Raw genomic sequence first — 25,860 nt, 5'->3', positions numbered from 1 at the left:
ATACAATGACAAACTAGTAAAGCCAAGGACAGGGTGGAGTGGTTCAAAATTTTTCCAGTTTCTAAATGACCCAATAAATATTGGACTAATGGCAAAAAAAAAAAAAACATTTCAAATGACCACTCCTGCTCCTACAGCTTTGCTTTGGTTTGGTTTTCTCATATAGGCGTAACAGTGTATCTCTAACTTGGTTAGCCACAGTAAAATCATTTGTGTTCTTTTAAAGGCCAGGGTCAGTCTGAAGGACATACCTGCCTTCATGGCCTGAGTAGTGGAAATCCTGCCCACACAGGGACAGAAGCCGGGCTGTGAACACCCTCTTTATGATGTGTCACAACATAAGCATTTCAAACACCAACTGATTCGTCTGCCCAGGCCTGCGCTTCCCAGGCACCGTCACATATCCCAAAAGGCTCCTTCCTTCCCTCCCTCTCACCACCCTTGCCGCAGAATGCCCACTCCTTTAATCCTGTGGCCCCAGCTAATCCAGCATATTTTCTTAACCTTGGAAGTTTGCAGGACAGTCCTCATTTCAAATGTTTGGTTGTTCCTATAAATCATAAAACTATGCTGGAAATTCCATTTTTTCCACATCTAAACTATGTCTCTCACATGCCCTCTTATAACCAGAAACAACAGAAATATCCTCTTGCCAAACTTTTTGTCCCAATTTTTATTAAGAAAGAAACCATTCATCCATTGCCAAAATATCTAGGCCTTGCACAGCCAAAAATTAGCCTGAATGTCATAGCCTCCTCTCTCCCAACCCATGACAGATACTGTTAGTGGAACAGTATCTGCACTGAAACCTCATTCTGCTCATAATTCTCAAAGCAATACAATCATCAAGGCTAGGAGTCATTGCCAATCAATTTTACATTTGTTCTAAGCTTTGCAAACTTAGTTATGACAAATATTTCACCAACAAATTAAGTGCATCTAATAGTGCACCTAAATATCTACATGCCAATATATCTGTATTTTAAATCTCATCCTGTACAGTAAATGCATTTTAAAAGAAGACACCTGTGTGTATGGTTCCTTTATCCAAGAATTGCACCTCTAACTATAAAATTTCAGGAGTTCAAGTATATGAGTAACAGAGCTGAGGGTCCTTCTGGAGCTTCAAATGGAACAGAGTGAGAGACCCCAATTCCACCTGTGCGCAAGACAAGCCCAGGGTATAAGTAAAAAATTTTCTTCAAATTAGAGAAATAAAGTTACTAATTCATGAATCCACCTCTTATCTATCATAAAATACCAAAGATGCAAGGCACTCTATGTTCATCAGGACCACCTAAGTTCTCTCTGATGGCCAGAAAAGTTCAGGAAGAATGGAAATGTATTCTTACTCTCTACATCTTATCACACTGTCAAAAATGTGTGCACACATGAATCATGCCCATAAAAGATGATCTGCAGATGTATTTATTGTGACAGAGCTATTTCAAAAAATGTTTTGTGTCTGGGGGATTATTTTAAGGATGATAATTAGCATGCATGTACCACCTCCAGAAGTAGTTCTGTATTAGCAATGCTGTTTAATTTCTGAATTTATAATGTCACATTTTATGAGTTCAAATAAAGATAGAGACAAGATCCAACGCTGGCTGCCACTTCTAAATAGCATCACAGAACTTCCTGAGGACAGTTTACAGGGATGATAACAACAGTAACCTGAAACTTTTGACTCAGTTGCAGTAATTTTCCATTACAGACCCAATTTCAATATTGAATTTCAGGCTATAGAGGGTAGCCTGAATCCTCAGTGAATTTATACAGTGGATGATTTTTGGAATTTGAATAAAAAGGGTAGTGGACAATTATCCTTTGAACATAGAAGTAAAGGTTGCCAATTCTGGACTGTACTCAATGACCACAAACCATCAGGAAGATATATTTATAGGCTTTTTCTTTTTCAAGTTAAAACCATTATAATAATAGTACAAAAATGTATGACAAAGCCTTTTTGTGCTTTGATTCCCAGCTGGAAGGTATGGAGGTACCTGAAGAATTGGGATTGGCAAAGACCTTAAAATTTGGCCCTCATGTATTTTAAGGGTATATAACACTAGAAACAACCTATATGTCCACCACTCAGATAATAGTAGAAAAAAGTTGTCATCATCTGCACAAGGAAATAACATGAAGCCATTAATGTTGTCTTTGAGGAATGTGTAATTAAACAGAAAAATGTATGGAGGTATACATCAAAATTTTGGCAGTGGCTGGTTTCCTCTGGGGAGTAAATCTAAAAGTGAAGGGTGAGAAAGGAATTTATTTCTTATTATCATATTATTTGAATTTTTTTTTCTTTTTTGAGAAAGGAACTCTCTCTGTTGCCCAGACTAGAGTGCAGTGGTGCTATCATAGCTCCCCGCAACCTCAAACTCCTGGGTTCAAGCGATCCTCCTGCCTTGGCCTCCCAAGTAGCTGGGACTACAGGCGCATGCCACCATGCCTGGATAATTTTTCTTATTTTTGTAGAGATGAGGTCTTCCTGTGTTGCTCAGGCTGGTCTTGAACTCCTGGCCTCAAGTGATCCTCCCGTCTTGGCTTCACAAAGTGCTGGGATTAGGAGGCATAAGCCACTATGCCAGGCTGAATTTTTTATTATAAGCATTTTCATTTAAAAAGTATTGCACATGCAGCATAATTGCAATTTTGAACAAAGAAATGGACTTATCTCTGTATTTACTTCTTCATACTTACCTATATTTTCCAAATATCCTTCAATAAATATGTATTACTTTTTAAAATGGAAAAATATACACAATTTTTAAATATGTCATAGTAATCTCTTAAAAAACTCATTTTGATAAAGTAAAGTCACTGAATATGGCCTGTGGGATTCCTCACGTTGTAGAACATGAGACTCTGGCTCTCAAGATGCTTGAAATCTGCTATGAGGACAAAGACATGAACTGCCAATTTTAAGTATCAGAAAGAGGTTTAAATAACATTATGACACAAAAAACACTTTGCACCAAAAATCTGTGGTATACTCAAACCTCAGTTTACTTGGGAGCTTATTCCTTCTTGTTATTGAATGCCCAGGAATTGCATTGCTGGAAAAAAATGAAAAATTAGAAGATGTGAGCCTGAGACTGAGATAAGTTTGCTTTACCCTTTAAAAATATAAAGACAAATAACAGAAGATCAATAATAAAGGTTTTATATTACTGAAGTATCTACAAACTAATTGAAAAATTTGTTGATGACTGAGTTACACTGGGTTGTCCAGATCTTCCTTTCTAAAGACAACAAAAAGGCAACCTAAAATAGTGACACAGAAAGATGCTGAAGAATAATGATTGTTGTGCCAAAAAAGCAAATTATACAACCTTATGTATAATATGATTCCACTGAATGTGTGGATGGATGGATGGGTGGGTGGATGGGTGAGTGAGTAGATGGATGGACAGACAAATGGATAAAAGGAGGAAGGGAGAGAAGGAAAAAGGGAAGAAGGGAGCAATGAAAGGAAGAAGAGAGGGAGGAAACCAGTCACCAACCGCTGAGTGGTTTTTCTGAATAGTGGAACTATGATTACCTTTTAGTGCCCTCTTTTGGCGTTTCTGACGATAATTTTAATTTTTTAAGTGCTTAAGTTAAATTTATGCTTGATGAAGGAGTTGGACCTCCAGAGAAATTCAATGACTTGCTAAAGTTCACCCAGCTAGCTAGAGTAGTACTTGGACTTCAACTCAGCTTTGTGAATCTTAAAAGAGATTTGATCTGTAGTCTTGGCCAAGGGGTTTCTAGTCTCACGAGACAAGAAGGCATCCTGTCTATGTTCTAAAGAATTTTCACACATTGAGTCCCAGAAACTAATGGCCTTCATAAGTCAAGGATAAATTGATATGCTAGGTACAAAGATCTTTCCTGCTCTCCTTAAGGAGAGGATATTGGGGTTTGTCTTTGGCTCATTGCTTCTTTTTATGTCTTCTGAAGAATTAGGTTGAAGAACTCTTCCCCAGGAACTAGGAGCCTGGGGAACTTTGTTTAAAACATTACCATGGAGGAAATAAAATTAGAAGTGTTACTGGCTGCTCTAACCTTAAGCTTCTCCAAAATATATGTTCTGTTTCCACAGAGCTCAGCTCACGGGTTTATAGAACAGTCTGGTACTTTCATCAGGAAGAGTGATTACTACATCAGTAGTTGCTGGAAACAGTGTCTATTGTCCTGATTATTCATTGTCAAGAATTCCTTGTAATCGGATCAGTGAAACATTGTTACCCCAGAGCAGTCCCTGACTCAGGGTCGCTCACACTGTTATCTGTGAACTTGTGCAAATGAGGGTTTAGCCCAGCGGTCCCCAGCCTTTTTGGCACCAAGGACTGGTTTCACAGAAGACAATTTTACCACAAACTGGGAGGGAGGAAGGGGATGACTGGGATGATTCAAGTGCATTACATTTATTGTGCAGTCAAACCTCTCTGCTAATGATAATCTGTATTTGCAGCCGCTCCCCAGCGCTAGCATCACTGCTTCAACTGCACTTCAGATCATTAGGCATTAGATTCTCACAAGGAGCACACACCCTAGATCCCTCACTTGTACAGTTTACAGTAGGGTTCAAGCTCCTATGAGAATCTAATGCTGCTGCCGATCTGACAGGAGGCAGAGCTTATGCGGTGATGCGAGTGATGGGGAGCAGCTATAAATGCAGATGAAGCTTCCCTCACTCACTGGTGCTCACCTTCTGCTGTGCGGCCCGGTTTCCAACAGGCCGCCAGTCCCAGTCCGCAGCCCAGGGGGTGGGGGCCACAGCTTTAGCCTATATTGTTTGAACACAGGAATGCACATTTTCCAAATTGCTTCAGTTGCTCCTGCTGAAAATGACATGCTCATGCCCATTTCCTCCTTCCGCTGAACCCAGTGATCCAACTGAACAATATTGAAGTGCAAAATCGCTGGGTTGTGCAGTCAGGCTAACATATATGTTTGCTTAGATAAGCAAGCAGTATGCTCAGGAAACATAAAAGTATCTTTCATTCCCCAAAAATGATGGCAACAAAGAGGATGGCTAGAGAAGGAAAAAAGTTATTAAGTCACCAGAGGTTGTTGTTCAGAAAGGCTCTGTTTCCTGAGTAGCCAAAAATTCTCTATGTGAATCTCAGCCGAAACAAGGGGAAGCAGCATTTTGGAACTTGGAACTTGAGTGAAAATGCTTCCAAGACTTCCTGGGAATCCAAATAAAGACAAATGCCAAGGATAGGCTAGGTAAAACAATCAGAATTAAGGTCTGCGTCCTAAATTCTACACCTGGATTCCATACCTGCCTAACACACACTTGTGTCTGTGCACTGCTCGTCCTCCAACCCCCCAGGAGGGATGCCTGCCTTGTTCCATTCATTGCATCCTCACAACCACAGTCAAGCAGGGTTTTTTGTATTCTGAAAGCCTGCATAGGGAGTATGTTGTTTTCATTAAGGCTTGACTTTGGAGTGTGGAGGAGGTAAAGGAAGTGCATTCACTTCCTGGGCCAAGGCCACAGAGAAGAGCACTTTTCTTGGAAGCAACAAAGCCAGAAACCCTTGCTGGGCCACCAGAGTCTCACGCAGTGAATTAACCTCATGGCCAAGGAGGCCAGGGCCAGCAAACCTGCCATCCTTCACATGTCAGTGGTTCCAAATAGTTCCGTCCGCCATGCCATTTATTTGCTCCAGAGAAAGGCCATATCTAGCCATTCTTTGTTGTATAGTTGGGCAACCCTTCCCAAAAAAAGTATTGACTCAAGCTTTTAGATTGCAGTGGCACTAACTTTACCCATTAGATGTGTGTGAGTAGGTAAACCACAACTGGCTTGGGTCCCTGGAAAATACCAATAATGATAATAGTGAGAATAATAGTAGCAAACATTTATTTGACATTTATTAGGTGCCAAGAACTATTCTAAGCACTTTCCTATATTAACCTCTCTGGGCCTCACTTATCCCATATGTAAAATGAGGCTGATAATAGTACCTGGACCCCTGAGTTATTACAAGGATTAAATGAGTTATGGAAAGTGCCCAACTCAGGAAGTCTGATTCTGGAGTCTGTACTTTTAACCACTTGTATTAGCCATGTTTCTAGCTTCTGTAAAGGTGAGATTTTAATATCTGCTCTACATGCATAGGCTCTAGGCAACTGGATAATACGTCTGAATCACCTTGCCTTGGCCTCCTGCCTCCCTTGTTGCCTAATCCCCACCCCTTCCTCCCAGGTTATGCTTTTCAAATACAAACCAACCAACCCGTAGCCCACACCCCCAACTACCTTCCTTATCAGGCTCTCACACTTCAAGCCTCTATACGTGTGTCTTAATTACCCTATGACCAGATACCAGACAGCTAGGGACAGCCCCTATGCCCTAGAGCCCATTGAAATTATTCAACTAGCCAATCCTAAGCCAGTTCACCTTGCCTTGCTCAAGGTCTTCCCAAGGAAAACACAATAAAGGCTCTTTCTCACAGTTCTCCCCTCTTCCTCTACCTCCTGACTGATCCCAGTGCTTCCTTGGGTGGCCACGCATGGCATGGCCAAGGCATGCCCTCTCCCCTTGGGAACTGTTAGTAATAAACTATCTTCTCAATGGCAATTGTCTCCTGATGTGTTGGCCTTACTATATCTCAAATTATTAATACACATGTTTTAAAACACCACTATACTCAGCAAATCAGTCCCTATGAATCAAACCAGGAATGCCTGCTGTGTACTCAGTTCAATTCATCTCTGAAACTTTTCTTAACTTCCTATCATTACTGGGTAGAATTTCAAAGAATCCGCCTGTGTATGAGAAGAGCCTTAGGGTACTTCCCTCAATTGGGGTCTATGATCCTTGGCCTCATCTTTGTAATAATGTTTCCTTCTTACTGGAGCAGGTGGGACCCCTGTCCTCAAGCACGACACTGCCAAGGTTGCTGTACATCTTCAAAATATATAAAGATATAAAATATGCAACAATATATAGGATACATATCTGCTCCAAAAAAAGAAAATATTAAAACCTGAAAATCCCCTGCTGGTTGTATTTTGGTTAGAAATTCTGCTTGCTTGATATTTATATGGATGCGTAGAAATGAATCTAAAAATCGGGGGGAAACCTACTCCCTGGTATCTCACAAAAGGCAAAGGAAAGTTATGATTGGGTATATACAGGCCTAACGAAGGTAATAAACAGGGTTGGAATATTCCTCCACCTTTTGCTGGAATAAGCATCTGAAAGTCCCCACAAAGGTTTAGGTTTCCACAATGGGCTGCAGACAAAATCCCCAGGGTGGACACCAACATGCAAGCTCAAAATCCCAAAAGTGCTTGAGTCATGTTCTGAATTCAGAGGGACTAGTTGTACAAGGCATTATCTGATAGAGCAGATAATATCTGAAGAGAATGTGCCATGGTATTTGATAGGAAACAAAAGGTGAACAAAATCCTTCGGCTCCTCTCTGACTCTTGATGTTCTAAAACATACATCTCCTTGTAACCAGAAGAATCAAAGTAGTCAAACCCAACGAGGGAAGATCCTTCCCATGCTGGCAGTCATTGAGACAGCCTCCCCACGGACACCTGGTACCGAATGAGTCACAGTAAATTTTAAAATTGTGGCATCACTGAGGCAATTTACTAAAATGAAACATTGAGACTCCACCATATCTAACTTGCTTCCTCATTTAAGCAAATTGTATTCATGAGAAAATGCTTTATTTGCATCAACGGCATATGCATTGGCTGCCAGGTTTATCTCAATTCAAATATGCATTTTAAAGTTGTAAACATATGGTTAAAATTTCTGTAGAGCTGTTTAGGAACTTTTTATGGATCAAATCCTTAGTCCTGACATCCCAGCCAGGTTCAGAGATTTTTAAAACTGCTGCAAAGCTCTTTACTTCCTAAAGGCTCATTTATAACAGAAATTGGCTTTGGAAGTGTTTATATGCTCTTTGGTGTTGTCTATAATTACTTTCTCAGCTGAAGTGGCGGTAAGAAGGGAGATCTAGACGGAGAAAGGAGATGAGAAAAGCCTGAATAAATAAATAAAAGTGTCTTATGGGGAATCTCTTTCATCTCTCTGGTTTTGTAATTTTCTTTTTTCCCCCCAACTGTAATTGAAAAAAATAAATGCCCAACTTCTGCCACGGATATTAAAAGAAACGTCACCAGTTTTTGTTATGTGGGTGTCCTAGGCTTGCGGTTCGAATAGCCGCTACGCAAAGGGCAGTGTCCAGAGAGGAGATTGGAAACAGTGATAACTAGGTTTCGTCTCCATGGTTATTTGGATACACTGGAGAAAACCATTTCACCTTACCTGGGAGAATATGAAAAATAGCTTTTGCAGCCTTCCATTATGTGTACATTTTATGAACAAGTCCAAGAGAGGGTACTCGAAAGTAAAATTGCCACTTTGAGGGTTACCGAGCTAATATTCCAAACTTGCACTGTATGATGTGCTCTGAGCTTCGTGAAGGGGAGGAGTTTTGTGTAATCCAGAAACTCTGGGCTGTGCCATCTAGAGTCTGCGACAGGCCTAAAGTGATATTTGGGTTAGAATCCACCTAACTAGAAATCAGCGACGGCTTCCGGAACAATGGTGGTCCTCCTTTCTTTCTCATATTTCACTTCTCACATCATTCCATTCTGCCCAACAGAGCTCAGGTCACTCACTTCTCTCACTACACTTGCCGACCCACTGCACTGAGGGTACCTACGGGGAGAGAAACACAACGAGGACCCCAAACAGCAGGTGGGCTGACAGGAACCGCCTGGGCAGGAACCTCCAGTGACACACTGCACTAAAATGTGGCCGCTGCTTACAGTAACAGTGATACAGCAGCTCTCCATGCATTCATCAGTGATGCTTATAAAGGCATGATTAATATTTTTAATGAGGCAGATTTTATGTATTATATATAAATATATATGTGTTACTATGGAACATTTTTAGATAAGTTTTTAAATTTTAAAAGCAAGCTTCTGAACAGTGGATATAATACCCTACCCTTTTTTTAAAGCTAGGAATTACTTATACATGTATGTTTCTGTATGTGTAGACTATCTCTGTCAGTATACACACAAAAAACTGATACTGTGGTTGCATCAGGAAAAAAGAACTGGACAATTCATGGCCAGAGATGGGAGGGAAGCTTACTTTTCAGAGCATTTCATTTTGTTCTATCTTTACTGTGTGTATATATATATTAATAAACCAGAAATTAATAAAAATATAAATAAAAGTAAACAATAATTCACATGGTATAGTGTCAGAACAGTATCATCTCCAAAAATAAAAAAACATAGTCAGCAAACAAAAAAGTAATTTCTGAAAAACTCAAGTGTTTTATTTATATTTCTTGAACACATGGAGGAGGGTCGTTTCTCTGCTCTACTTCCCTTCACATCACAGTTGTTCCCAAACCTTTCTCCCCTTCCTCTGCAAATTCTCCATAAGACTCCACTCCCAAGCCTAGACCCCCATACCTCTTATCCCTCCCCTCCTTCTCTTTTCTCCAGGTTTTGTATACTAAAACCCCAAAGAGCTTGACTCTGGATATAGGACCCCTCTCACAGGGCAGGGACAGGAGCAAGCTGATTGGACCAACACAGAAACCTCTTTAGCAGGGCAGGGAAGGGGATGGCTAAGTCACAGTTGACTTGTTCATTTTTAATCCCATTTCACAATATTTATTGAGCTATCAAGAGAATTTGAGGACTGGAGCACCGAAAAGCTGGAATCAGGACACCTGGACACAACCTGCTTCATCTTCCCATGAGGACTGGCCTTGCTCGTAGTGAGTCAAAGTAAAGGACCAGGAGACCCTTGTGTTCATAAACATGCCCTTAAACGAATATATCAGAAATGGTGAGACATAAACATATATATGTTAATGTGTTGATATTGCAATTTATAATAGGTAATGTATCTTTTGCTCTTGATCCCCAGTTTCTAGCCCAGAGCTCCTAAAACCCTTGTCATTTCCTGGGTGATAGGCGTACTAGATGCATCTTTTGTTCTAATATTTGGTCTTTGACCCCGGGTCCCGACACAGAGCACCTAATCCCTTGGGATTTCCTGGGTGACAGAAGGGTCTTTTATTCTAATGAAGTGACTCTTGGTGGGGTCCTGGATGGGAGCTTGTCACCAGAAGAACCAAGCCATGATTCTTAGAAGTTTGGGACTTTCGGCCCCACCTTCCATCCTCTGGGAAGGGGACAGATGCTGAAGACTGAGTTAATAATTGATCATGCCTACATGATGAAACCTCCACAAAAATCCCTAAATTATGGGGTTCAGGGAGCTTCTGGGTTGGTAAATAAGAACACAGCCATGTGCTTAGAGAGTGGTGCACCCCAGCTCCATGGAGATGGAAGCTCCTGAACTTGGGGCCCTTCCAAACCTCGCCCTATGTATCTCTTACTGTATCCTTTATCATATCCTTTATTCAATAATAAACTGGCAAACATAGTGTTTCCCTGAGTTCTGCGAGCCATTGTAGCAAATGATCAATCCCAAGGAAGAGGTTGTGAGACCCTCACTCCAATTTACAGCCAGTTGGTCAGAAGTACCAAAGGCTCAATCTTACAACTGTCATCTGAAATGGGAGGAAGTCTTGTGGGACTGAGCCCTTAACCTGTAGGATCTGATTTTAACTTCAGGTTAATAGTGTCAGAATTGAACTGAATTATAGGACACCCAGTTGGTGTCTGCCAGAGAATTGGTCACATGTGTAAACCTCCCACACATCTTGGTGACCAGAGTGTTCTGTGTTGTGTTGAATGTAAAAGAATATCATAGGAGAAAAGTTTGTTTCCTTTGTTTTTTCCTATTATACAAATCTATACACACACATACACATAGATATATAAAGATCAGTTATATATGTATAAGCCTCAAGTGTAAAGGGGACAATGCTGAAACTCAAAATTAAGCTTCATAGATCTGGCAAGACGCACTTTATGTGGACAACATAACTGTTAGCCACACGTCCTCCCACTGGGAGCCCTAAGGTCTTGGAAGTTGAGTTGAGATGCAGAATGTATCCTCTGGCTCTGTGTGGCCCTCCCTTTAGCTAATTTCTATATCCTTTATTAAATAAACTGATAATTTAATCTACTTTAGAATGTACAAGTGTATTTGTGTGCCAATATGAAGCCCACCTGAAACACTGCAAATAAAGAAAGAAAGTGACCATCACAAAGGGATTTAGTCACTCATGAAAGCTAAAAAAAAAAAACCTTTGGCAATACCTGTTCGATCTTAGTCCATATAGGAAGACTCTACTTATCTAGGCCTGGTGGCATGTCTCTTCCTACTGTGGACCAGGCTGCCTCATGCAATTAAACCCTGATGCAATAAAACATTAAAATTGTATAATTAACACTCTTAGTTCCGATTCCCTGTTCACAAGACAATATTCTGTTTATAATCTAGTCACCCACATAATGAGCTATAGACAGAAAAGAAGTTGACCAGAGAACAAAAGTGTCTGGTTTTTGCCACAGTTCATTTTCTAATTACAAATTAATTCATTGGCATTCTGGTTGTATACATCAGTCTGTGTAAGCTTGGTTAAAGTGACTCTCTCCCGAGAAATCTTCTGCATTTAGCAAGCTAAAAAATAAATGGGTTTCTCAATCTGAAAGGCTGGACCTTGGACTGTAATAAATTCACACTTTGGGAGACTTCTTGGAAGATAGCCTATATGCCATTGTAAAACTTAACCATTTGCAAAAAGTGCATTTTTAAATCCTTTTTTAAATATATAAGTAATGGACTTTTGTTATAGAAAGTTTAGGAGAAACATAAAAGTTAAAGGAAAATACAAATCAGTCCTGCTACCAACTTTAGATAACCATTATAAAATAGTTGATGTATTTCCTCCTACTATTAATTCTGTGTATCTCTGTAAATACATGCAAAATTTCAGTCATACTAGAAATAGCTTTATAACTTGTTAATTACATGAAATATATTCTGAACCCTCCTTATATAATTAAATGTTTTGAAAATACCTTTATTCAATCCCTTTTTCAACATTTGAGTTAATTCCAATATTTTGTTAGAATAAAACATGCCCTGATGGACATTCCATCTTCATAGATAATGCTTACTCAGGTCTCTGAATATCTACTTAGGGTAAGTTCCTAGAAGTAAAATCCTGACTAAAAAGGTATGAACATTTTTGGTGTTTTCATCTATATTGCCAGATTGTACCCAAAAACTTGCTGAACTCATTTTCACTAACATCAGCAATTTTCCTTTTGGCACTGGAATGAGAATTTTGCTAATCTTTCATTAAAATTATCATTTTTTAATTCTTCACTAATACAAAAGGCAAAGCTTTATATTTGTTTTGTAATAATTTGTACTTCTTTTATGCTTATACTTTGTGCGTGCGAATATTTTTTCAAATATTTGTGGCCGTGATAGTTCTTGCTCTGTGACTGTGCTCCTTCTTGCCCTTTTCTACATTGTCTTCTTGGGGTGTTGACCATTTCATACACTGATTTGTAAAATCACTTTTTATATTAATCCCATGCTACATATTGAATTTTCTACCCAGTTTATTTCATGCAGATCAGTTATGCTTATGGGAATTGTTTTGGGGTAGATGGAATTCTTCAAATTTTTCTTTAATTTGGAGACCTCAATAAACACCTACCTGTCCACACTTTCCTCTGAGTGAATCAGCAGTCCATGGCTTCTGCTACCTAGCACCCAGCCTTCATACCAAGTGGCACCCTCCCTTCCAGGTCACAACTGGTGAGTGAGGGGTGTGCACTTGACCCAAGGACACCTTCTCCAGAGGCTGACCTGCAGCCTGTGCCTACAACACAACCTGACATAATAGCAGAGCTGTGGTTACTAGTGGGGCTAAATTTCTATCTCTCACAGTTAGCAGCAGGGCAGGCTATGAAAGGAGTGGATTCCATGAGGAAGAGCTGGCAAGCCAAAAGAATGTGTAAGCAGAGGCAAGCATGATCAGAAACAAAATAAACAGAGGAAACCAGTGCGTAGAGAGAGGACGAAGGACAGGTGTGAGGGTAGAGGCAGCACCGCCCTGAGGGAAACCCCACAAACCCTACCAGAGAGACAGAGAAGCCAAAGCCAGGTCCTTTATCTGCTTTGGTTCCTTGTAATTTTATATTTCCAAGATAAGGCCTCACGTAGGCATATGATTCAAACCCATTACTTGAATTTGAGGGGGCTTTTTTCCCCCTTGCATCTAAAACAATACTTCTAGAACACTGGTTCCCAGCCAGTGGCGATTTTGCCCACTAAGGAACATTTGCCAATGTCTGGAAACATTTTTGATTGTCATGACTGAGGGGCTACTACTAACATCTGAGGAGTAGAGGCCAGGAATGTTGCTGAACATTCTACAATGCTTAGCCCCCCATGACAAAGAATCATGTAGCCCAAAATGTGAAAAGTTGAGAAGCTTTGTTTTAGAACAAGTCAGATTTTGTATGGTTTCCCCCTTCACATTTGTGCTTAGAAAGTCCTTCTCTGCTCTGTGGTAAAACAATTACAGTAAGTCCTCCCTTAATGTCATCACCAGGTTTTCAGAATCTGAGACTTTAAGTGAAATAATGTCTAATGAAACCAATTGTACCATAGGCTAATTGACAGAAACAAGAGTTAAGTTTCTATGGCATATTTCTGGTCCCAAAAACATCACCAAACTTCTAAATAAAGACCCAAAACACTTCTAATATTAAATGTTGAGGTAAATGTGAGCTTTACACATATTAAGAAAGATTAATCAAAACAATTAAGATAATAATTTGCCTGTTTATTCCAGTTCAGGGTCTCAGGTGTCTGGACCCTATAGCCCAGCAGCCAGGACAGGACGCCATTCCATGACAAGCCACATTCACACACATCTACATTCACTCTTCCTGGGACAACTTAAGACACATCAGTTCACCTAAAGGGTGCACCTTTGGGATGTGGGAGGAAACTGTTGTTGCTGGAGAAAAACCATGCAGACATGGGAAAATGTGCAAACTCCACATAGCCAGGGGCTTAGCCAGGAATCTTTTTTTTTTCTCTCATCAATGTTATAATGAAATGACATTATTCGAGAACCTGCCTATATTGACCTATATTACCTTCTATTTCTGTGATTTAATTTTTACAGTTTCTTTTTCTTCAAAATTTCTATTTTATTTTTCTGAGACAAAGTCTTACACTGTTGCCTGGGCTAGAGTGCCGTGGCAGCAACCTAGCTCACAGCAACCTCAAACTCCTGGGCTCCAGCGATCCTCCTCCCTCAGCCTCCCCAAAATTTCTAGTAACAAGAAAGTCATGTTAATGGCCAGCAGATCAGGAAACTGACTAAACTTATAAAACAGGTCACAATGTCTTCGTACCTATGACTGGCATGTATCACCAGAAGACAATGTGGCAAGATTCTCAAACTCTTCTTGATTAAATCTACTCTTCTGTGAAGGTGAACTGGATAGTGTGAAAATCTATGTTCCCTCTAAGTGGATAGGCAAATGCTAATAAATTTCCTCAGCAATTGTACTGAAAATATAGATTCTACTTACTACAAAGTTGATGACCTACAGGATACTGTATTCACTAGACCAACCAGGTGTTCAAAATTGAAAAGTTGGGGTAGGCTTAAGAAGGTGGTACTCATGTCAGTATACTGTTCATCTGGCTTACTGGACAGAAAATTTTTAGAGGTGACATGAAAGGGTGAAACCAAGAGGAAATTCTAAAATCATGCCATGAAGAGGGGAGTATAACTTACATAAATCTCGGTGACAGTTTACTCTTTTGGAGCAGATCTTCAGATGTCACATCCTCTGCTCCTTTCTTGTCACCAACAGTATGGGGTCCATAAAGTTTCCTAAGATTCTGCAAGGCAGATGGTTTCTGTCCTCACATCACCATAACAACCCATATTCCACAGTAAATAACAGCATGATTAGAAAAGACAGATGTAATGAGCCTGCCAGTGCAAAATGTGCCCCTCAATTTAGAAGTCTTTGTCCTGGGGAAGGATTCTCATCTGAAAATTTAGTGTCTTCTTGTGAGCTCTTAGTAGCTCATAACTAACAGCACTCACATGTCAGCCCTGCTCTTCCAGAACTCTGAATCTCTGCGTCTACCCTGAACCAAACATTAAATCACTCCTTTAGTGAACTGGAAAGTGGAAAAAAAAAAGATATTTGCTGCCCAATTACTTCAGCTTCTATCCCTACTGCAATGTAAACTGCAACCCAAGCAGTTCCCTGAAGTCTCAGACAGCAGCATTTTGCTGGTTTGCACTTGCCAACAAATTATCACTGTGACTCTGCTAAGGACTTCTATCTCCTTTCTTCTGCCCCTTAGAACTTTGCATTCTTGTGTTCGATCTTTCTTCCATGCATTCCTTACTTGAATATCAATTCCTTTAAGCCTTCCTTACTTGAATACCAATTCCTTTAAGCCTAAGTACACTCACTTCCCCAGTACCTATGAGCTAAATTAACACACATAAACCTGGCTATGTACAAAACATCCAAGAGGAGAAAAATGAATAACTGGGATACAGAATATGACATTTTTTCATAAAAACAATAATGATCAGTGCCGTAATTGGAAAATGCGCCTTTAAACAAAAAAAATCAATGGAAGGAAAGAAGTTTAAAGCCACTCTGGACTATCAATACGATAAAATATGCTGATTTCAAAAAATACTCCCTGAAAAAAATATTAAAATAAGTAAGTGTTCACTAACAAGCAGTCATAATTCAATGAGATTATGTATTAAGAGCAGAGGTTCTTGACTTTTTTCTTTGCGATACTATCATATGGACCAAGGGTTGGCAAACCTTTTCTATGAAAGACCAGATAGTAAATATTTTAGCCTTTGCATATCATAAGGCTTCTTTTTCAACTGCTGAACTACAATTGAGCTACAATGGTAGCATTGTAGCACAAAATAGTCATTGACTATAGGAAAATGAATGAATGTGGCTGTGTTTTAATAAAACTTTTTCTATGGACATTGGAATTTGGATTTTATATAATTTTCACATCTCATGAAACACTATTCTTCTTTTGATTTTTTCCAGTGATTTAAAAATCTAAAAACCATCCTTAGTCCAGGGGACATACAGGCAGGAGGATGGATTCAGACCATACACCATGGTTTTTTGTAGTTTGCTGGAGACTAACACCTATTCTTCACAAAGTGATTCTCAAAATGCTTCATTAAGAAACACAGCTTAATAATGTCCAATGTTCTTTGCTTTGTTTACTGAGCAATCTTCTCCTGATCTGTAGAATCTAATCAATTTACAAGTGGTACTTCCTTCTGGTGAATTGGTTCCATCAGAAACTCAAAGAGTGAATGCTAGGAACAGGGTTCTCTCTCATGGTGCATTAATAAGTTGGTTTTCAGGTACGGATTAGTATTATGAGTCCGTCCCTGTTCCCCTAAGTATATATAACTGTTCAAAGTTCCATCATCTCATAGCTACAGGAAAAAAGGGTGTAATGTGGAGATAATAGCAACCTAAAGCCCCAGACAAAGCAGAATCACATCATTACCGTAAATTCTAGCACCTCATTGTCAACTCAAAAGAAGTACAAATTAAGACAAGTTATGAGTTGAATCAATTGTTAGTCTGATCAGTAATGATTATAAAGACATAAATTATAACTATAAATTTTAGGAACTCAAGCATCTAAATAGATGCACACAGGCCCCAATAGAGAAAGCCTTCCATGCCAGTTGTGGCTGCATGACTCATTCTAGAAACAGAGGTTGTGACCACCATTGATATTTCATGTTTCTTTCCTTCCTAGAATATGCAAAGACTGAAAAAGTTTCTTTCCATTTTGGATGGGTTTTTTTTCACTTTTTAAAGAAATGAGATTATTTCATTCTAATTATCTTCATTATATTGTTTTTTCCTCCACTATTGTATATGAATTAGGTAGGTAATAGATGCAATGAGTCGGTGAGAGATGGCAATTTTTTTACATCTTGAATTAATGCCGATTGATTGGGAGTGGCTGCCTGGACCATTGCGTTAAGAAGGATTTTGGTGCTAAATCCAAGCTTAGTGAAAAAGAGAGATATGATTAATTAGATATGATTAATTAGTATCTTCAACGGATGTCTGTCATACTTCATTTTATTCCACAAAAGGCAGAATGGTGAATAATTACACCTACGTGGATAACAATGAGTCCATACAGGGAATGGACAGTAATGGTAGATTGTGGGTGGAGAGATTGATGGGCACTCTTGTACTGACACTAAGATGTCTTTTCATAGAGTCACTGTGTGTCTCTGTCAGCTGCCCCTCCACATCCATTCTCCTCCATTTTCCACTCTGCTCCCTGCCTGGAGGCTGACCTGTATGCAGTATATCAGCATGGCTGTGTGTCCTCTGGCTCAGGTTGGGTTTGGCCATAGGAGGACCCCTACATGAGATAGGAGTGAGGAAACAGTGAGAGCAAAGTCAGTATTTACCTGGATCTCTCCCTGCAGGGTAGCCTCAGGTTGACTATGTCCCTTGATTTAAAATTATTTAATCCTCTCTATGTGGTTAACTTATGTAATTCTCTCTTCTTCTAGGTTCCAAAAACAATGCCCTCTTCCCATCCCTTTGGACCTAGAGGTGATAACATATCCAGTACTACAAGCTCTGGGGTACTGTACTATCCCTAGTGGCTCTCCTCACACACACCTTTATGAATAGTTCCTTTATAAATGAGCCTCATCAAACTATATGATATTGAAAGAATCACTCATTTCCTGATGTAACCCTTACTGATACACTGTGCCTTTGGGTGGCCTCTATGTTGGAAGTAAAGTAAGCATCTAAAGACATGTATAAACATGGTAGAACATGCTAGGTTGGGTATCTTTGCATATACAGGAAGAAGAGTGTGTGCCTGGCAATAAGGGATGAAATGGACTGCAGATAGCCATATAGGTGACCACCATGCCCACTTACCCATCTACCTTAAACTGCCCACCCACGATCTGCACATTTCTTTGCACAGGAATGTCAACTGATAGAGCAGAGGTAGCTTCAACCATTAACAATCTCTAGTTGGGCCTGGTAGAACTGTTCAGTTTCCCTTACTTGGGAATTAAAACTCAAAAATTCATCATCTGGATGCCCATGAGACAGAGAGGTGCAAACATTCAGAAGAAGGCTGAGTCAGGTAACAGCAAAAAACTAGAGTTAGAAGGACAATGTGTTCCTGCCTAGACTTTCACCTGTCTTTCCCACCAAGCCTGTCTTGCTGGAGCCAAGTCATAAAATTCTGCCTAGGTCTCTACATTCGGGGAAATAAAACACCTCTGGTCCTTATTTCAAAAAATAAAAAACTAATACACCTCTGTTCACCATGCCCTCTGTGATATAAGAACTGACATGTCATGATTATCAGTACAGATGGAATCAGGAGAGAAGTGGGCCTGCAAATGTGACCTCTGCCCTCAAAGTAATGATGCTGTCTTTGAGTGTCTCATCCAGTGATACTGTGAATCACACACTAGGCAATCACCCCTGAAAATGCTCATCTGTACTAAAATGACCCCACTTCTTGATAGAAGGGAGACCACTCAGAACCATTAAGCCTCTTCCCAGTGTCCAGCATCCAGAGACAAGGCCTCCACAACCAGCACAGGCAAGGCAGCAAAGTACCACAGTCCTGACTCTCTCCTGTTCAAAAAATGATAAACTATCCAAAGAGAAAAGGCAATGCAGGATATCTCTGAGAAGGCAGGCTGTGAGAGAGCAATCAAAACACTATTTAGGGGAACAAAAGGAAGAGGAATTAGGGCTGCAGGCCTCTGCCCCTTAAACTGGTAGGACAATAAAGTTCACCCCAATTTCATTTTAGTAAGACTGTTTAAGCTTCTCCAACTCTTCAATTCACTATCTTCAATAGCCTTTTCATCTCTCAAGGTCCAGATCAAATGCCTTCTTTTCTGTGGAGGCTTCTTACTCCCAGTCAAAATTAACTGTTCCTTTCTCTGCACTCTTAAAGCATGCTAACCCTCTCGTTAGTGTCTGTAAGACAGGTACACGCTTGCCTTCCCCAAATGGTTTGTGAGTTTGCTAATGGCAGGGATCTGTCTCAGTGATTTCCGAATAAAAACAGGCCTTGGATCATAGTAGAAGAGTATGAAATGCTCACTGAGTTTGACAATGACAGACTTTTTGCTACCAACAGGAAACTGGACAGCCCTCCTTCCCCCACCCCACCATTGCCTTTTGCCAGGTATGTCACCAGTGGGAAAATAAGGGTGTCTGCAATGCATGTAGAGCTGACTTGCACCCTGTCTTAGCCTGGGTTTCCCCCAAAATGTGGACCCTAAGACAAGGTCTTCTGGGAAGGGGGAAAAGGCACTGGAAAGAGTGAAATAGAAAAGAAGAGAAAAACAAAATAAGGTGTGTTATCAAGCTGGTTCCCTCTTGGGCAACTGCAGCTCCCTCTCACTGGGGACACTCTGAAGAACCATGTAGAAGGGACTTCAGAATTGTTCCTCCAAAGGAAAGAAAAGGAGAGAATGCATCCATATGCTCCCATTACCCATTGGTCAAGGGTTGCATATGGGATCTTACCTTTCTCGCACTTTTATTAATAGGCGTGTGGCTATGAATGACTGAGAAAATTTCTACAGGCATCCCAGATGATGGCATCAGAGATGACCCAGGACAGAAAGCAAGCGATAATTTTTGCACTTGAAGTGAGGTAAGGTCAAGTTACATGGGAGCACAGCTGGTTACCACAGCAACAACTAAGTAGAAAGGTGGGCCAAGAGAATGTGATGCAAGGCACTTGAAGTGTCTAATCTACATACTCCATGATAATTTGTATCAGTGCTTTGTGATTTTTATACACCTTAGAGAATAAGTCTCACTAATCCTAGGATTAGTAATTGTTGAATTGTTAGCAAAAGGAAGGTATTGGTTGATACAACTAGAATTTTCCCAAGCCTCATCAGGCTGCAGGTACAAAGTCTTGATAAACACCCAAATTTCAGTGGCTCTAACCCTCTAGCTGGGCGCTCCAGTCCTGCAGCTTCTCGCAAGCTTCCCCCAGTTATACCTCCGAGCCTCCAGAGGGCGCCACACACACACACACTTGGAAGTCAGTGCATCCACTGCGGTCACCGTGTGGCCTATGCCACGTCCTTCCTCTTCCACTGCAGGCCCCCCTGTGTGGGTCGTTCCGCAAGTGCTCCTCCCTGCCACCCCTGCCTCCCACACCCACCGCGGGACATCACCGAGTGTTACCTTCCTTGCTCCCAAAATCGCCTACCATCCAGTTGCCAAGATGGCACATTTCTTTCCATTTTCCCCGTGCCAGGGCCACGCTGTGGTTCATACGGAAATGGGAAGATGCTTCTTTCCCCCAGGTCACACTGGTCCGGAAGAGTACTAATGGCTGGGTCATTGGAGACAGCTCCTCCATCTCCTCCAGCTGCAGCCCTAGCCCAGGGAGCTGTCCTCCTCTCTCTCCCTTGTTCTGTCCATCCCCAGGCTCCACCACCACCTACATACCTCACACAAAATGGTCTCCTTCCTCCTCCAGCCAAAAATTTACACCCTCATGCAAATAAACTCCAAAATGCCAGCTGCTCGCAGCGCATCCCAGCAGTGCACTGGACATGCCCCGGCTGTCTGAACTCTAGCAGTGCTCACATCCGTGGCGCAGACCCTGTGGTCATTACCACTGCAATTATTTGAGAGTTTCTAAATTCCAGCAATTATGTTAATTGTGGCTTAGAATCCCAAGGATGCAAACAGTTCATCATCCAAACACTCTGAAGGATTTTTATGTTTGTTTGGGGTTTTTTTCCCCCCTACTGCTATAAAATGTTAATGGGAAAAAAAGCCAAACTCTGTAAAATAATTGTAAAGAGATTTAGTCTGAGCCAAATTTGAGGACCATGACCTGGAGCCACACCCAAGAAACCTTGAGCAAGTGGACTCGCTGTGGCTGGGTTACAGTTTGGTTTTATACATTTCAGAGAGAGAGGGGTTACAAGTAAAGTCATAAATCAATATGTGGCAGGCATACATTGGTTTGGCCGGAAAAGGTGGGCCATCTCGAAGGGGGGCAAGGCTTACAGGTTATAGGTTGGTTTAAAGATTCTTTGACTTATAATTGGTTAAAGACGTGAAGCTTTGTCTAAAGGTTTGGAATGTTTTAACATAGGGAGCTGTTTATCAGAGATAAGCCACCTGACATAGATTTGTTGTGTAAATTGAGGACCTGCAGGTTTGTCTAGAATACCCTTAGGCCTGTTAATGGGTTACAAAGGATGTCCCCAAGAAGGGAGGGAGCATGATGAGGCATGTCTGAGCCCCCTCCTCCTGGCAGGCAATTTAGTTTTAGGATATTCCTTTGGCCAAGAGGGTGTCCATTCAGTCAGCCAGTGAGGGAGTGAGCCTTAAAATTTTATTTTAGTTCACAAAAATGAAATCCCACTAGATGTTCTGAGTAGCATTTTACCCTGGCCTTCTCTCACATCATTTCACTTTAAAGAGAAATGGACTTTTTGGTTAGCAAAGGTACTTAATCTCCAAGTGACCTACCTCCAAGACCCATGGAGTATGAGTAACTCTAGGGCACAAGAAGTTTCACCGGATGTGTTTTTAAATGACACAGTTTCCTAAAAGTAAACTTAATGGACATGCAACATCAGTCCTTAATTGTGGCTATTAAAAAGAAAATGTGTTTATGGTGGTGTGCTACAGCTTGGTTCAGCTATTTGAAGAACATTGGCTGATGAAAGCCAAGAGCCAAAGAAAATAGCGATAAAATAAGATAGCATGTTGACAGCTGAGCTCTAGTGTGAAATCTGTGGGTGGTGCTGTGGTTCCAGGATTACATTGTTCTAACTTCAAGAAAGCCATCCATGAACTCTGTCAATCAGCAACTCAGTCATACATACATAAAACATCTTCCCCCACACCCTCCTCAAAAAAATCCTTAAAGATGATGCTAAGGAAACAATGTGTAGATCATATACATTCTACTGAAAGGTAGCATGTTTCTCCTTGACTAACTTACAAACTGAGCTTGAATTTTTTATCCAACATTTATCGTGTCTCATTTTTACAAAAGGAATTCAATTTATTATTCTCCTTGGACTTCAAATAAAAAAGCAACATCAAAGTCTAACAGAAAATGAAAGCTGTGGTTCAGACATTGTTTTGTTTTCCTCTCCCAAGTAAATATTTGCACTTGCTGGAGGAGCTTATGCTGATGTGTCTATAAATTGAACATATTTTTTTATGAGAAGGTAAGTAGCCAGGAACAAAGGGACACAAACCAAAATTCCCCTGTGCTCTTTTCCAAGCTATCTCTAGCCCACTGTGCAGATGACATGCTCAGAAGGAAGATGATTCAGTCTCCATGGAAGCTCCGTTTGTGGGCTCTGTGTTGGCGGATTGACAGCGGCACTAAATGAAGTTGAAATTACATGTAATCAATTTTAGATTATGACTATTGTCCACCAGGGACTGAAGAGCCCCATGCAGTGAGAAGGGGCTTGTTTGCTTATCTTCTTAAGTTTCATTCCAGAGTAAAAAGGCAAGAGCTTTTCTTGCTATAAATTGACCTTTTTGTTTGTTGGGGGAGGTGGTAAGTACCAAAGTAGTTTAACTAATTAGAAGCTGCAGGTCCAGAATAATCACTGTCACTCTTTTCTAGAATGAAACTCAACCATGTTCAATATAGTTCTGGACACAATCCTTCCTCCAGTGTAAAGCTAGGAATAAATGAAATGCTCTATTTTTCAATGCCATAATAGCAAATTAGCATAGAATTAGCCCAAATTGGCATTTGGAATTTGCTTGTTTGCAGGACCCACTGGGCTGTTGACCTCCTCCAGATACTGATTTATTGGTATGCATGAATTTTGTTTTGTACATTTGTTTTTCTTCTGCAAAGGAAGAGAATGGGATTTGTGTGAGGATGTCCAGGAGAGAGGAATGCAACGGAAAGAATGCAGTGTCAACCCCCAAGGAAATGGAGCAGATGAGGAAGGACGGACTTGAATCTGAGCGCAATTGAGATGGGGCCCAAGTAATCCCAGAAATGACTGGAAGGCTCTGAGGAGGAACTGAGTGTCTTTATGAGAAAGCAGACATGTAATATCTGGGAAACAGGTAGTAAATAAAAATTACCATATTTTTACTTTGTCATAGTACATGTGACACAGGCCATGCCCTACTTTTGTCCTTTTAGAGCAAAGCTAGTGTGTTTGCTTGATAATTAACACCTCTGCACCATAAATACTTGAATCTCTTTCCAGGAAACAGTTCACAAGGCAAACGGATAAAGAAATAGGAAGAGGACAGGAGGACAAAATAAGTGAGAAAAATATTTTACACTTCATCAAAATGTAAAATAGTATTTCATGTTTATCTCCTCCAGCATATACCATCACAGCCACCTCCAAAATAAAGCACTGGTCATATGGAGACAGGCCAGTTTAGATGAGTATATGTATTGGTTCCAAAAAGACATTTCAAGAACTGTGGTCTGAAGTTCATCCAGAGCTGGAGAAGATTGTCCATCATGCAGTCTAGTCACACCCAGGAGTAGTCTGGGGTCCTACCACTCAAAGTGTGGCCCAGGACCAGCATCAGCGTCACCTGTGAGCCTGTCAGAAATGCAGTATCCCAGGCCCCACCCAAGACCTACTACCTCTGCGTTCTTACAAGATCCCAGGTGATTCATTTGTACATTACACCCATCTCAAATGACCGGTATTCTCCCTTTAAAGGTATTGGGAGAGGCAGAAAGGCAGAACTTAAAACAGAAGAATTCTGAGAATAGTGAAGGTGGTATTTCTCCCTTTATTTCTTGCCTCTCCCATTAAGAATGAAGCTTCCCAAAGTGCAAAAGAGAATATTTTGTGTAAGAAATAAAGGGAAACAGGAAAGCATACATATATCTTTCATCTTTACAAAAAGAAACACAGGACAGATAAATCTGGTTACTTCAAGGTGTGAGAGGAGAGAACAGGATAGAAGGGTTACGAGTAGACAGAGACTTCTCTGGGTATATCTTTTAGTATAGTTTTGACTTATAGAAGCAAGGTTCTACATATTCAAAAAGTGAAATGAAATCACCAAGAGGAAGAGGAAAGGAAAACACTAAAACCTAAAGCAAACCAAAACAAATGAGCCAATTGTACTTCAAGTAAACACCATAACCACAGTGAAGGAGAAAAAACAAAACAAAGAGCTAATCCAAGTAATTTATAAACACAGTATGTGTACCCTCTGTGCTAGGCAAGATTGAGGATAGAGAGAGCACCAAACAAATTCTGATCTCTTTTTATTACGTTTGTTTCTTGTACAGGTATTGGCAAAACAATTCCGAAACTATTTTAAATGTATTATAGAATTGAACAAATAAGTAAATGTATCGATGCTGTCAGAAGCCAAGGGCCAATGCCTGCTTGAGACACACACCAGTAGCCTCAGAGTGAAGAGATGTTCCCTGAGCCTAGCATCAATCACGACTTTCTCGAGAATAAAGACAGGCAGAAGGAGTTTCATATAGACACACAGAGGAGAAGGCGAAGTAAAGATGGAGTCAGAGATTAGAGTAATGCAGCTGCAAGCCAAGAAATGCCTGCAGCTGCTACAAGCTGGGTGAGACACGGAGCGAATTCTCCCCCTGGAACCTCCCTCCCTGCCCACATCCTGATTTTAAACTTCTAGCCTCCACATATGTGAGACAATAAATTTCTGCCATTTTAAACCACCAGGTCGGTGATAACGTCTTACAGCAGCCTTAGGAAGCCTGCAAAGTAGATTTTTTTGTTTGTTTGTTTGTTTGTTTGTTTGAGTCAGAGTCTTGCTCTGTCACCCTGGCTAGAGTGCAGTGGCATCATCATAGCTCACTGCAACCTCAAACTCCTGAGCTCAAGTGATCCTCCTGCCTCAGCCTCCCAAGTAGCTGGGACTACAGGCACGCACCACCATGCCCAGCTAATTTTTCTATTTTTTGTAGAGATGGGGGTCTCACTTTTGCTCAGGCTGGTCTTGAACTCCTGACCTCAAGCAATCGATCCTCCCACCTCAGCCTCCCAGAGTGCTAGGATTACAGGTGTGAGCCACCAGCCAGTAGATGTGTTATTATCTTCACTTACCAGATAAGGAAATAGAGGCATGAAGAGGTCAAGTCACTTGCCCAAGGTCCAGAACTAGTCAATAGTGAAGACAGTATTTGAACCCAGGAAATCTGATTCTAAAGACAGCCCTTATAACCACTATTTCATATTCTTTCTATCATGCGATCAATAAAGAAGATAACTATATATAGTGGACATCTTTTCATACCTAAATGTGACTATGTAGAAAAGCAAGTTACAGAATTATATGCAGGATACTTTGCTAAGCAAACATAGAACCTCGCCTCAGTAAAAGTTCATAAAAATGCTGGGTAAAGAATTAAAAGAAATAAATACCTAGTTGAGCTCAAAAGAAAGGAAAATCCCCAACGTTAGAAATAGAGAAGGAACGTAAAGCCAAAGTGATAAGCTTGTGAGCAAGAGCTGGATTTTAATACACATGAGGGAGCAAGAAACTTAGTTTCAGAATGCACAGGGAAGGGAGCAGGAATTGAAACTCCTGCACAAAGCAAGGGTTCCTGAAGGGCTGTCCCTTAAGCAAAATAGACTAGATAGGCTCTGTTCATTTTCAGGGAAGGAACAAGAAAGTTTGTCTTTATGCAGAAATGATCCCCCATTAGAAATACGTTCCACACACATATGTGGGCTCTGAATTTACACAACCCACGTAGTGTTTGACTCTCCAGCCAATAAATTGATGTAAAAATGGGCCCCAAATAAGTGAAACGCCTGGGGTTTCCAGCAA

The sequence above is a fragment of the Propithecus coquereli genome, unplaced genomic scaffold (genome assembly GCF_000956105.1).
Source record: "Propithecus coquereli isolate 6110/MARCELLA unplaced genomic scaffold, Pcoq_1.0 Scaffold3, whole genome shotgun sequence".
NCBI classification, from domain to species: Eukaryota; Metazoa; Chordata; class Mammalia; order Primates; family Indriidae; genus Propithecus; species Propithecus coquereli.
Note: the sequence above shows the minus strand (reverse complement) of the source record.